We start from the raw sequence: 7,615 nt of genomic DNA, 5'->3' as shown, positions 1-7,615 counted from the left end.
ATTCTTTGCTCTTTCAACGCATGATGCAGAGTTCCTAAGTTCAGTTAGGTAATACGCGACTAAGTGATATCTGCAGTTTGCTTTGTGTGTGTGGACTGACTCTTGCTTCGTCTTCCTTTTCTGTTCTACTCAACTTTCTTTACCTCAAACCCACAAGCGTAACCTTTTTCCTATTCTCCCCTCCATCTCCCCACAAGGAGCAAACCCTGTGGTGCCGAGCTGCCTGTCAGACTAAATCACACCACAACCGCCCATCGGGAAAAAGCCTTTTGCATGTAGCACAGCCTTGCTAGAGCCATGATGGCTGATGGAAATAGTCACAGATACCATTTAGTAAAAGCAGGCCCGCTCCACATAACCTTTCCCGTCATCTCATTTTGCAGTTTGAGTCTCCTTTTGGAATAAAAGCTTATCACAATAGAACATTGCAATGGCTTATCCCTGTGGCACCTAATCAATCGTTGGTATGAAAAAGGATAACCCCATGCAGTTTAACACAAGGCAGGACTCAGAGGCACTGTGAAGTCTAACAGGTAGCTTTGGTATTAAGAGGATACTAAACATCAGAAAACCTCATGCCAGAGTACAACTGTTGGCTTTTAAATCCGCAATTTAACTCCTTCAGTGCATCTCAGTCTCAGCAGTGATCTGCTACAGAAAAGGAAAGTGTAATTGATTCAGCGTGACAGGACACCCAAATACCCCTTAAGACGCACATCTGACATACAAATACCCGTGTGTTTTGCCCACACTTCATTCTCCTGCTACTTCTTCCTCTGATACTACAGGGGCCATCTTTGCAGTTTATATTTGCCCTCTGAAATAGCTTGTCAGGATATCACTCATCTATCACGGCAAAAAGCACTCTAACACTTGGTGCTGCCCGGCTTCCTACAGCTTGGACAGCGATTCAGCCGCCTTACAACCCTACACCCTCACGCCAAGCTCCAGCAGCGCACATACAGTGTCCGTAAGTGCTAATAGGGAATAGGCAACGTTTGATAAACTTCAGCGGTTAAAGCGGCCGATGGGACCAGCGCTGGGGCACGGCCCTTCGCTCGCTGACAGCGCTGCCTCTCACGCAGTCACGTTTTTGATCTCCGCGAGCAGCACAAAAAGCCGGGATGGAGCAACACACAGCTCAGCCCTCCTACCCGACCAGCAAAACGCAGCTGCCGAGTCGGACAGGGCTAGGCAGCCATCGCCGAAAGTCACGCGGAAGGGAACTGGCCAGGCGGTCTCTCTCCCTACAGCTGTTCAAAACAGGGGAAAGCCCGCCCTGAAATACCGCCCGAGCTTCTGCAAACGCCGTCTTAAGCAGGACGCGCCGAGCACGGTCGCTCCCGCAGGTCGCTAGGCAACCGCAAACCGCCGACGCCGCCAAAGGGGCCGTACGTCTCATAACCGCCGCTTCACGTTCAGCGATGGCTGCTCGCAAAGCGGCATTTAGCAGGATCCTGCTCTCGCGCTGTGATTTCTCGTTTGAGAAGCAGAAGCAAGCGGTGCGCCGCACGCAGAGCTGGAACAGTAGCCCTACATGTGAGAGTTACGCTGACATCGGTAACGCTGCGAAATGCCGAACAGCTGCCCCTGTCAGGCACGACAGCGCTGCGGACACCTCGGACGTCCCAAGGCGGAAATCGTAGATACCACCGCGGAAGAAGTGCTCTCCCGTCGGCCTGTCCGCGCCAGGAGGGGCCGCCAGTGGATGCAAGGGCAGCCGCAGGGGGCTGGAGGAGACCTCTGCCCCACCCTCTCTGGCGAGCTTTCACCCGCCATCAGGACCTTCGTGGCACGGGAGGAGACAGCAGTACCCCGCCGACCGGTCCGCCACCGCCCCTCGCTTCAGTCCCACGGCCCGCGGACGCCCGTGCCCGCACCGCGCTGGACATCCGCACCCTCAGAGCCCGTGCCGAGCGCCCCCCTGCGCCGCCCACCTGCGCGCAGCGCCACCGCCGTCCAAAGAGCACGCCCGCTAACGTTCGCGCGTTGTTTTCAAAGTCAGCCAATGGCAGTGCGCGGAGCCGCGACGCATTCTGGGTTCGAGCTGGGATTGGCTGTCGGCGCTGTCGGTGCCGTGGCGAAGTGCCCGACGGGAGATGTAGTCGTAGGGGCATGCGGTGGTTCGGTCGTGCTGATTCCGTAGGAGGGCTCCTCGTGAGAGCCGCCCGGCTTCAGGATGGCGCTGGGCTGCGCGGCTGTTCACGCAGAGTTTGGTGTTTTGTTTTTTTTTTGTCATACCCGCGCAGAACGCTTAGGGGCAGCGGGACTCCCGCTGCACGGCATATCGCCTGGGTCCCTCGTCTCCCCTTCTCTCACCGCGCGTCCCCAGGCCTGTCAGGATGTCTGTAAGTCCGCTTTCGTCGATCCTCGCGTGGTTGCGGTGCTGCTGCTCCCACGGGCCCGGAGGCTGCGCTGCGGTGCGCTGCGTGCAGGCGGTCTGATCGCTGCCTGCAGGGAGCACCGAGGCCAAGGCGCTCTGCTTGGCGAACTGCCGGCCTCGTGTCACTTCGGCTCTTCCTCACTGCGGGTACAGCGCTGATGCAGCTGCGGGTAATGCTGTCTGTGTTCGGAACCTTACTCTGTTGGAAGTTATTGTTCGGGCTACTTTATTTGACTTTGTGGTCAAAACATGAAATGCCAGTCGTGCCAATCAGATTATCGTGTTCCAGAATTGCAGCATGGCAACTTGTGCGTTTTGCTAACAAAAATTGCCATGAGCTTCCCTTTAGACTCAGACAGGAATCTTCTGATCTGCAATGAGAATTGTCTGTCTTACGCTGAAATAAAAGGAAAACTATCTTGGAAGTAGTTGGTAACTATCAAACAGAAAGGTTTGTTTTTCATCTGAAGAAAAGAATGCTGTATAGTGCAGGCAGTTCTGTATAAAATCCTTCTGTGCAGATCCTGCTGCTTCAGCTAAGCTGTTTGAAATCCCTTCTCTCTTTAAACAGAAGTTATGTCATATTGGTAATAAATGTTACTTGATTTTTATTTGGATGCTGGCCATGTTGCAAGAGTTGCTCTGTTTTAATGGTGTAAGATCATGCAACTTTGAATTGGAAATTGTTTGCCAAGCAAAACCAACAAGCTCCTGTAGGCTCTGTTAAAGGTTATTTTTAAACGTATCTTCTATGTAAACTAATTCCAAGTCATATTTTTTTTTATCAGGAGAGGACTGAAAACAACTGAGAAAGAAAGGAAAAATTTGCTTGTAGGGCAAACCTGACAGTTGTTTTTTATAAGTAGCTGAGAAGGTAAATTGAAGATCTCAGACAATTTTGCAAGATACAGTCCTAGAAAGGTTGGAGACTATCTGTATTAAAAGCAACAACAACAACAAAAAACCACCCTGCTAAGGTGAGACATAATAAAGAATACATAACAAGCAACATTTTCGTTTTCTTTGAGTACTGGATTTCTAAAGCTGTTTTTATTGTACTGCATATGCAGCATAACTTAACCTAGCATCTCAGAGGTCTACCACCAACATATGAAAAGAGCAAACTAAAACACAATCTAACACGTGCTCTTAGCCTCATACAAACAGTGATAAAGAAAACATTAGCACGGCATAACCCAGCCTGCTTTTGCATGATTCTCCATTGATGACACTCCATCTATGTATATGCACTTTATGGCTTTCAACCAATATGCTTTCCTTAAGTGGTTTGTGCAAGGATAGCCAGTTACAACAAAATTATCTGTTGCCAAATCTGTTAACTTACTGCCTCTGAAATTTGGTCGTTTCTTGTAAAATTGCCTGTAAGTTGTGGAGCAAGGTTACTGCTCTCCAGGGGCCTATGGTTTTTGTAAATGACATAGTAGAACTCTTCTCCTTATCCTGGGAAACACATGCTCCCTGTATATGGGACAGGATTTAAAAGTTGTGGACAGTCTGCTCATCTGAGTGACAGGAAGATGCCCTACAATACAGTTTGTGTCAGTTAGCTTTGCTTTGCTATCAGAAGTAATTAGAGACACAATTAGCACTGCTGGGATTCAGCCCAGCACTCTGAACACATCGAGCAGCAGCAAACCAAGCCAGGCTTCAGCAGCTCTGTAGCCTCACCTTTGCCAGGAAAATTAACAAAGCCACCTCTGTGTCCCCTCAGTGCCTGGATTTACTCCGTACAGACTTTCTGGCCCTGCTTCAGGGAAGGTCCTTCTTGCAGGGCTAGTCTGGAGCTCATTGGCACAGAAGTGTCCTTGCAGAAAATGGTGCATTTCTTGAGTTATCTCTTTGGTAGGTGCTGCATGAACCCCTTTCCCCATCATTTGCATTGCTGTTGAGGTATTTCTCACTGCCTTTCATGTGACTCCATATAGAAGTTCCCTCACTGCAGCCAGTGGCCTTCAGGTGTCATTATGTCTAATGCACATGCAGCTCATTCTATGAACTCATTTTGCAGATGGTTCATTTTCTGATTTTCATATAGTGCTATAGGTATGTTCTGCTTTACCATATCTTCATTTTGGCTGGAAAGCTGCACAAAGGAAAAGAATCTGGGGATATTAGTTGGCCAATAGCATCCTGGCTTGTATCAGAAATAATGCAGCCACCAGAAGCAGGGAGGTGATTATCCCCATGTACGTGGCACTGGTAAGGCCTTACTTCAAGTATGTATTTAGTTTTGAGCCCCTCAGGGTAAGGCAGACAGTGAGATCCTGGAACGTGTCCAGAGAAGGGTAACAAAGCTGTGAAGGGCCTGGAACATGGGTCTTATGGGGAGTGGCTGTGGGAATGGGGATTGCGCAGTCTGGTGAAGAGGAGGCTCAGAAAACCTTGTCACTCTCTTCAACTGCCTGAAGGGAGGTGGCAGTGAGGCAGGGGTCAGCCTCTTCTCTCATGTAGATAGAGATGGGACAAGAGGTAATAGCCTTAAGTTGTGCCAGGGGAAGTTTGGGTCAGATATAGGAAACGTTTCTTCTCAGAAAGAGTGATGATGCACTGGCACAGGCCGTCCAGAGAGGTGGTGGGGTCACCATCCCTGGAGGCGTTCAAGAAACGTGGAGATGTGGCACTGAGGAACGTGATTAGTGGGCATCATGGGAGCAGGTTGATGATTGGACTGCAATGAGCTGCTTCCTCGAGTTTGTAGTTCCTAGCTTTGTCCATATTGCTTTGCTATTCTTTACCTATTTCTTTACCTATTTCCTGCTTGTTCCTTATAACATCTCAATTTGGTTTCCTTTAAGAGGTGGTCTCATGTTACCAGAGATCTTACGACTAGCTTTAAAAGTGCAAGCTTGAGAGAAAAATGCTTTGGGTTCTTCAGTGTCATTTTGTGTTTGAGCATGTGTGTGCCCAAGCTTCCTCTGGATCCATGAAGTACCGAAATAGCCACCTGCAGCCTAGCAAGGCCAAACAGGCTGGCCCCTGCAGATGACTCATGTAGCTTGCCCTCCAGCAGGCACTGAGCATGACAGCACTCCCGGCCATGAGGATAACTGTTTGTAAATCTTTGAAGGATTTTATGAACACCAGTGTGTGAAAAAACATAGTATTACTCCTTCCAAGGAAACTGAAGTGGGAGAAGGTTTGAAATATATTTACTGAGATGTATTTTGTTCAGCTTGCATAACTCAAGATTTAGTTTGTCTTAGGAAAGAGCACAGTTGAGACAGACAGACTCTCGTTATTCCTTCTGTACCTTCTTGCTATTACTCAAACCTATGATGAACTAAAGAGAACATTTGAACTGTAATCAACTCTTTAATCTTGTAATTAAACACAGTTTCAAAATCGATTGTTTTCTATTATACAATAACAAAAATAGTCACTGCTTTGAAAGTTAGATCTAGCATTTTGATATTAGAAACTTCTGCCTCTTCTCAACAGGCTTGAAATGTACATAAAGCTGCAACTGTCTCTTGGATCATTATGGTTACTAACTGTATGAGTGTACTCGGGTTCTTGGGTTATTTCAGTTTGAGCAGCGCCTTCTTTAATGAGCACATGTAACAAAGTTCTACGTTCTGTACTGTCTTGTTGTGTTGCCTTCTCTAGGGTCCTTCTGTAGCTGGCAACAAGCACCATGAGACCACTGTGGTGGCTGAGTATTTTGTTGGTGAATTACTGAAAGGAGCTAGAGCATTTGGTCAGCTGATCAGGCTGAACAGCACAGTACCATGTTAGTTGGTATAATAGCAGAAGTGGCCTTTGTTGGAGAAAAAGGTAAGAGCTGTTTTCATATTAATACAAGCATTTGCTGTTGTCTGCCTGGTTCATAGTCATGTAGTGTATCATCAATGAATATACAGATGTTATAATTATGAAATAAACAAGAATTTGGCTAAGCAGGTTATAATAACAAAAAGAGACTAGATAGAATGCTTACCCACATCCTGGGCTCACTGCAAAACTCCAGAGGAGAGATCTCCAGAAGAGATTCTTCCCTACTGGTAGTCAACTCTTAAGTGGGTCTAGAAGAGGTGCAGCCAGGCTCCACTCCTTCCGGCAGCACAGGTGGATTGCCTTCACCTGTGCTCCCGTGGCTGACTCATTGCTCACCTCAGGTAATCAATCAGAGGTTCAGGCAGTGATTCAGCAGTTCCCATACATGTAGCAAATGGTTTAGTTGGTCAGCAGGTGTTTAAAATTTATATCATGTATCTCAAAATAATTTTTTAACATATACAAAGTATTTTGTGCAAGTGTATTTATGTCTTCCTAGTTCCAAGTTGGAGACTAGGCCTTTTGCCATGCAAGATGCTAATTATTTTCCTTGAGGACTGTGTATTACCTTGTAAGTTAAGCCAGGTGGAGGAGAGGGAATTAATTCCAGATCCTGTTAGTGAAATTTTATTTCTCTCCATGTGTTATTGATTCATTTTCAATCATCCATAGAGCATTATAAATACCAACATAGGCAGCTGTAATTTAATAATAAAACCTGAGGACACACTTCCCTAAAATGAAATATATGTTTCAGTTTTATTTCAGTAAAGATTTAAGAAGCTTTATCTCAATTCTAGGCTTCTTATGGAAATGCTTTGTGGTGCAAGAAACTTGAGCTTTAATCATTAGGATGGCTTTTTATTGAGAATACTGGTTCTTCTTATGTAGTGTTACATAAACTTTAGTCTACGAGTAGTGGTCTAATAGTCCCAGAGCCCTCAAAACAGCCCTAAAAAGTGTTTCCAATAGAAGTCGTTCTGTTGATTGTAACATTCTCAACCTTTGCTCCATCACCTTACTGGAAACTTGATAAGCTTAATACATTGGAGCACAAAGTCAGTATGAATCCAGAGTAGCACAGAGTGAAAGAAGTGAAACTGGCTTAAAATATATCTCTATATGAGTATGTATATTATGTATGTTTTGGTTCCACGCAGATGCCACAAAATTGGCCACTGAAGTGTCTCAAGGATATAAGGCATCTTAAAAAGGTGTGGTTCAAAGGCAAGAAGCTTACTGCTGGTGTGAGATGGGCAATATACAAGGACCAGGATGCAGTGTAGCCATTACAGTATTTCTGTGTAACATTACTCATTTTTCTGGCTCTGACACCCAAGACATAGTTGCTTTTATACTCAGCAGCATCAGCTGTGTCCTGACCTCAGGAGCCATTGCTGTTCTCTGACATTATGTACTGTTCCTCAGAATGTTGTC

Source organism: Tetrao urogallus (assembly GCF_951394365.1).
Source record: "Tetrao urogallus genome assembly, chromosome: 5".
NCBI classification, from domain to species: domain Eukaryota; kingdom Metazoa; phylum Chordata; class Aves; order Galliformes; family Phasianidae; genus Tetrao; species Tetrao urogallus.
Note: the sequence above shows the minus strand (reverse complement) of the source record.